Genomic DNA, 7,567 nt, shown 5'->3' on the forward strand with positions numbered 1-7,567 from the left:
ACCTACGAGTTTTGTTCCGTCTTTTGATAAATCAAGGTGAACAGGAACCAATTGATAACCCGTACTTATATTCCCGAAGAACAACCTAGAACTATCAATCACCTCACAATAATCTTAATCGATTAACGAAACAAGATATTACATAGGTGTTTGTGACTACTTTTCTATCTTTCCTATCGGAGATATAAATCTCAAGCTAATCTTACAGTTGTACTCAATCACGATAAAAACAACAATATCAGATCACGCAACTACAAAGAACATAGTTAGGTCTGTCTTCACAATCCCAATGATGTCTTCAAGTCGTTAACCTACATGGCTTCGCGAAAAACCTAAGGTTAAAGGAGAATTGACTCTAGTTTATGCAACTAGTATCACACATGAGGTGTGGGGATTAGGTTTCCCAGTTGCTAGAGTTCTCCTTTATATAGTCTCCAAATTAGGGTTTGCAATCTAAGTTACCTGGTAACAAAGCATTCAATATTCACTGTTAGATTAAAACCTGATTAGATTCAAGATAATATCTTTCAACCGTTAGATCGAACTTAGCTTGTTATACACAAATGAAATGTAACTTCATTTAGGTTTGAGTAACCGTACCTAAACGTATACACTTAGTTGGTTCAACAATATTTAACCAATGGTTAGCCATATGAGCACTTTCATATCAACCTTATACATCTTCAGCATAACTAGTTCAAATGACTCAAATGAACTAGTTAGAGAGTTGTTCAATTGCTTAGATCTTATAGAAGTACACAAGACACAATTAAAGCAAAATCGGTTTTGATTCACTCGAATGGATTCATTAACATTATAGCCGTGGTTTGTAAAGATTGCATTCCTTACTATATAAATTTTTTAGTTTATGAACAAACCGATTTTAGAAAGTTACCTACCTAAGTATGCAAATGGGTACGAGTACTTAAGTAACCGGATTGAGTTTGTTTTTCACTTTTAAACTCCAGCATAAATTCACGGACGTGAACTTTCCGCCAGTATGCGTACGGGTACGCATATTTACCCGGATTTCCAACAACCGCCAGTACGCGTACGAGTACGCATACTTTGGGTTCCCGGTTGGACTTTTACACAAATATGAGAACACACTATGTTTATATCCAAAGATGGTTACATGTTCCTAAACTCTCATTTCCTTGAAACTTTCTTAGAGGATGTTATATAGTTGTTATTCACAAACTATTTTTCATCAAAGCGATTTTCAAGTTATTGAAATAATCAACATGAATTTCGTCACAAGTAAAGATGAACTTGGGCAAAGCGAAAGCTTACCAACACATATTTCGAGAAATATATAAGCGACATAAACTCGGCTCGAAATAGCAAATGTGTATAATCGAAGTCTATATAGCTATACGAATTTTGTCTCAAAATAGGAGATAGAATAGTAGACTTTTGAGTGATACATAAGTTCAACTCTCCACATTCCTCTTTGTTGATGATGTTCCACAAGTTCTCTTGAGTAGTTCTTCGTCTTCAATCGATGAACGCCGTGGAGTCTAGAGTTCAATTACACTTACTATCCTAATCCGAGACTTAGCTATAAGTAGACTAGAAATCGAGACTTATAGTTTTGGCAACTAAACTTGACAAACAATCTTGAGATAGCAACGCTTGCGAGTTCTACCGAGCAATGCTCTAACAATCTCCCCCTTTGCCAATTTTAGTGACAAAACTATCAATACATATGAAATACAAAATAAATAAACTTTGTAGCTTCTCTTCCAAATGCTTGATCTCCTTGGTTCTTCAACATTACTCGAAATCTTCGTCACTTCCAAGTACTCCAATGATTCCAAAGGTATTCAATTCAGCATCATCGTTGTTGAGGATCCGTAGATATATCAATGAGAAAACAATAGCTCTCAATCATTGTTATACAGTGTCATATAATTATTACACATCATCAAAGTTCAATCGTATCACAACTTTGACAACAATACTATGGTGATATGTACAACTCCCCTTAGTCAATACTTCATCTTACATGAAAACTACTCCCCTTTACTTAATGATCAGAAAACCATATATATTTGTAGTGTGAACTACACATTAATTCTCCCCCCTTTTGTCAATAAAATTGGAAAAGGTACGAAAATTAGTGGTATCCTAATGAAATTTCCATAGAGACACTTCATGACTAAAAGAAAAACACATATCAACTTTTTTAGATGCAATCATATAGACGAAACTAAATGCACTCATCAAGGAGTTTATAAAGATACAAGATAACCCCTATAATATTCCACAGCCGCACTCCCCACAAATGTTTGGCAATTAAGCACAAGTTCAATTAAGAACTTTCCCCCATAAAATGTCATTCCCGAAAGAACAACAAGAGTGACCTTACTTTCACAAGAAAAGAAGGATTTCTTTGGACATTAACAAATCACATAAGAATATGAATTTGTATCCAAAAATCTCAATTAAATTAACCACAAGAGAACCCATAATTAATTTAATAGGAAATGCTCAAATAAGAAAAACTTACAGAGCCGCACAGTATTTACATAAAAAATATGGATAAGGGAAGATCAATACTGCAGAATAAACAAAGATTCATTCTATTCTTCATCACTATTTGCACAATGACATATAATAGACTTTAATCTTTGTGAATAAAAGCTCATCCTATCTTCCGTCAATATTTGCCTAATGACATAATAGGCTTAACTTTTGTTTGTCAAAAGTCCATTCAATCTTTTATCAATACTTGCATACTGACATATGAAAGACTTAAATTTTGACAACGTATGGGACAATAACAGTTCTCGGACGCAAACACACATATTCCGTAACAAGTTGCAATATATAAAACCATAAACATTAATACTGCAAAATCATCTTCCAAATAAACTTTAGAATTTAAATAAAGAAATCTAAAAACATTGCAAGATGAAAATCGTTGGAAATAGCTATGTACTCACAATAATGGCTATTCCAAACCCTAGTTATCCTTCTTAATACATAGGAATAAATTCTCATAAGAAGTTTCCTAGATATTAAGACCTTTTAAAAATTCTTTATCGTCCCCGAACTCCTTGTTGTCAACAGTCATTGGGACATAAGGTTCATGAAGATAGGAGTTGGTATCAATAAACCTTCTTGACTGATGTCGAACCAGGGCCTTCTGAATTTCAAGAGTCTTAAACACAAAAGCCTTTATTTGCTGAATCTCCTTCCTTGTTTCCTTCAACTCTTCAAGAACATCAAAAAACTTCTGAGGATTTGAAGGAACAACTCTTGGCTTCCTCACATTCCTTCTTTTTATTTTCAAAGTTGGAGGTAATGGAGATTTATCTTTTTCCTTCATAATTGATGGCTTAACAATCATATTAACATCTTTTCCATCAGTCGACATAATGCTTGGAGTTTCTATAAAAACGGAATTGTGAGAGGAAATCACAAGATAATCTCAACAAGCAGTCTTATGATGAAAAAAGTTTCTTAGAGAAGGAAAAAGGAATGTAGGGTTACGGAACCTTTATACACTTAAAAGATTCATGTATGCACAACTCTTACCCTAAAAAAGGCAGAATTTTCTATTTTAACCCTCTTTTATTGACTTAACAGGGAAGTCCTTTCAAATATCAATTAGATATGAAAAGCGACATGAATTACAGACTTTACAATGCTCACAGAGCAAAAACACGAAAAAAGAAAATCAAAAAAATCTAGAAGAATTTTCTTTTCCTAAAGCCTGAGGTGTGCAAAATCTTGTCTCTTTTGATCAGGCACATGAGACAAGATGCACTAACCAACACAATTTAATTTGTGCTGGGGTGAACAATAATCTTTCCACCATATCCTTTTCGAAAGGAACTCATAGAACCCTGTTTCTCATAGTGTTTAGACCATGAATTTATTTCTAATGATCTAGTCTTTTCTTTGGAAACTAACTTCTTTGAAGAAGACATGCGTTTACATACCTCTAATGATTTTTGAACAAGTTTTAGCTTGTTTGCTAATCGATTCACTCTTCGTTGAAGTTTGTTGACATATCTCATTTTGTGTTTGAACTTGAAACACTTTGAAAGTTCATGACCTTTGAGAGAACAATAAGAGCATGTCAACTTGATAAGTGATTCAGATGCCCGAGATGTGTACGCGGCTAGACATATAGTGGAACCTATCAAATCAGAAAAAGAGTTTCCAGTAGAAACAGGTAGATCAATGTTTTCTTCCAGATCGGTTGAGATTTCTTCTGAAAGAATATCAAGATTGATGTATGTATTGCTACAATTGTCAAAACCAATACTTTCACAAAGAAGTGCCACACTTGACTTTTCGTCTTCATTAGAGTCATGGTTGTCATATATTTCATCAAGAGTTGCAGCTAGACATTTGTTCCCAGTGTATTTTTTACGATTTGGACACTCATTTGAAAAATGGAAAAAACCTTTACACTTAAATCACTGAGGCATATCCTCGTCATCAGTTTCATTATCATCCCTATTTTTAGGAGGAAAACAATTATGGGGTTTATCTGATGACCTGGGTTTATCTCTGGAGAACCGTTTATTCTTTTCAAAAAAAGGTCCCTAAACTGTCTTGTGATCAAGGAGACTGACTTGTCAAGATCTTCATCTGATGAATCATCCCCAGAAAGATCATCTTCAGAGATACAAACACTTTTACTTTTGTCAAGTAATTTAGTGTTCTTTTGTGCTTTGAAAGCAACATCCTTTCCGAATTTGGATGTATGCTCATGATCAAAGATCTTTAACTTCCCAACCAGAGTATTTCTTAAAAGAGTTACGAGATTATTTCCTTCAACGATGTCATGCTTCTTAGAATCGTATCTAAGTGGCATTGGTATGAGAATTTTCATCACAATATCCTTTTCAGGAATAGTATTACTCAATGCAAAAGATGCATTAAAAATTTCAGACACTTTGTGATTAAACTCATCAAATGACTCTTCATCTGCCATACGAATGTTTCCCCAATCAGAATATAGGTTTTGAAGCCTAGCTTCCTTTTCAGAGGTATTCCATTCAAATACAGTTTCTAAGATATCCCAGGCTTCTTTAGACTTTGTGCAACTAGACACATGATGCTGAAGATCTAGGGTAATGGCATGTACGATAGTATTTAAGATGTTAGAATTTCGCTTCGCAACAAGGATTTCTTCTGGACTGTATCTACCAATATCCTTAGGTATAAATATATCGCTTTCTGTATTAATCGGAGGATCATAGCCATTATAACACGTATCCATGTTTGAAAATCACGAGCTTGAAGAAAAGCACGCATAACGATTTTCCACTACGAGTAGTTTGAGTCATTGAAAACTGGTGGTACATTTATGGAGATAGGATTTATGTCCATATAGTCAGGTCGCTACAAACACGGACTTATGAGGTATTAAACGTGTTTGCCTGCTCTGATACCAATTCAAAATGCGGGGGTCTAACAACCTCACCCAATATTTTTCTTAGCAATCTGTATGGACTAACTCCAATATACTTTTGTTAGAGCATGGCTCGGTTGAACCCACCAAGCGTTGGTATGTCAAGTTTGGTTATCATATTTTAGTGAATCAAAACTCATGTTAAGAGTCGCTTGATTATGTACTAGAGTCAACTTCGTATAGGTTAGCTTGAAAGTATTAGGATATGCGACATTACAAGTATTGCGAAGTCTTGAAGATGTGAAGAAGTAAGGAGATACAACGACAACAATCATCCTTCCACTTGAGGTTAGTGATATTTGACTTGAAATGTTTCATTCCCTAACATATCTTTAAAGTCGTGCATATTGAAAACATAACTGCGAAGCATATTTGAACTCTAGATAGACATAGTATTAAGGAATACAATACGAGGTTTATTGCTTAACCATTAAACTTTGTAGATAAGACATCGCCATAATCATTTGAATGCTATTGTGATTATGTATGGGTATGAGGTGAGGATTTCATCCTAGGGAACAATATTTTACATGTGTTCTAAGGAAATAAGTTCATAAACTTGTTTGTGAACCGAAAAGAAAATTGGCAGGTGTTATTGGTTTTATTATTCATTGCATATCTTATGAACAACCAATACGTGTGATTGAGAATAGCCGCTCACAACTTGTCTGTGTTCTTGGTAGAACTATAAAGGCCTGACTTATGTATTGGTATGACTTTTATTAGTGAAACCGATCTTAAGGAATCACCTGAGATGGTATGATCGGGTTTGTGTTTTGTCTGACCAAATATGGGAAAGGGGAAAAAATCCTAGTAAGAGGTGTAGTACATCACAAATGGGAACAAATCCTTGTGTGGGGTGCAACAAGGTTTATAGCAAAAAGGGGAACCGATCCCATGGACATGTGCATCACGTTTTTAGTCAAAGGGGAACCGATCCTATGGACATGTGCAACACATATAAGTTAGATACCGTATATATATGGGGAACCGATCCTAGTACCAAGTCAACCGAATTTTGGAAAGCTAGCATGACTATGCACAGTACTTACATGGAGGTAAAACCGAAACTTGTTTTGGTAGAACCGTTAAAGCCATGATTGTGATTGAATGTTGGTTTGATCAATCACATAGTTCTTGAAAGTCGGATGAACCAATTCTAAACTTGTTTGTAAGTGTGGAAAATCGGTTTCAAGGTTGTAAGTGTGAAAGAGAACTTACAAAGTAAGGATGTCGACATACTTTGAACATGTGCTGTGAATGTTTATTTCTTTAATTGTTCAAAGATATTCCTTAACGGCTAAGGGAAGAGAATCCTAGGATTGAAACATAAGTAAGTTAAGAATCTTTTAATTAAGGTTATTAATTTCATTTTGTATGGAAATTCCAGAATTAGTAGTGTGCATTTACTGATTAGATTTTCCGAGAGATTTCGATCATTATTTATGGACAAAGCATTTCCAGGAATTATGGAAACCGAATTTGTCCTTTAATGAATATCTTGAGAATATTTTCGGTTTTGGAAATTCCTTGGTGTCCAAACTTCCATGTCTATAAATACTTGATGTTTGCCTTTCTAGGAAACTAATCCTTCGTAACAACAGGCTTCCTCTTTTGTTGTTGTTACTAGTGTACCCGCCTATTCGGAGAGGAGAGTAATCTAATTAGGCGAAATCTCTTACGTCTGCTCCAATTTAAAGTCTTCTTTGGGATTGAGAAGCTCTAGCGTGTACCGTTGGTGGGAAACTAGATAATTGCAGTTTATCTTTTCTTTTCGATTGATTTGATTGACTAACAGTGGTTGAAATCTGATTGCACCTAGTTTGTTTATGCTTGAGAATCTTCTCTTCTAATATAAGATTCACTCAAACTAGTTCAGAGTTTCGACAGGGATCTTTAGACTGTTGTTAGTTCTAAAGACAATCTTGTGATAGTCCATTTGTTAACAGACTCCGTTCTGTGCGTGATTGATCACAAGAAATTCAAGTGATTGTGTGAAGGTTTTTATTGAAGATTTAAGAAGATTTGAAGACAAAGAAGATATTGGAGATCTGACTTGGGTTTACAATCTTTGGTGTGCACAATACTTGTTTCAGTAAAAGAGGATCCAATTAATAATCGATTTATCCTTGT

This window comes from Papaver somniferum, chromosome 5 (genome assembly GCF_003573695.1).
Source record: "Papaver somniferum cultivar HN1 chromosome 5, ASM357369v1, whole genome shotgun sequence".
NCBI lineage: Eukaryota > Viridiplantae > Streptophyta > Magnoliopsida > Ranunculales > Papaveraceae > Papaver > Papaver somniferum.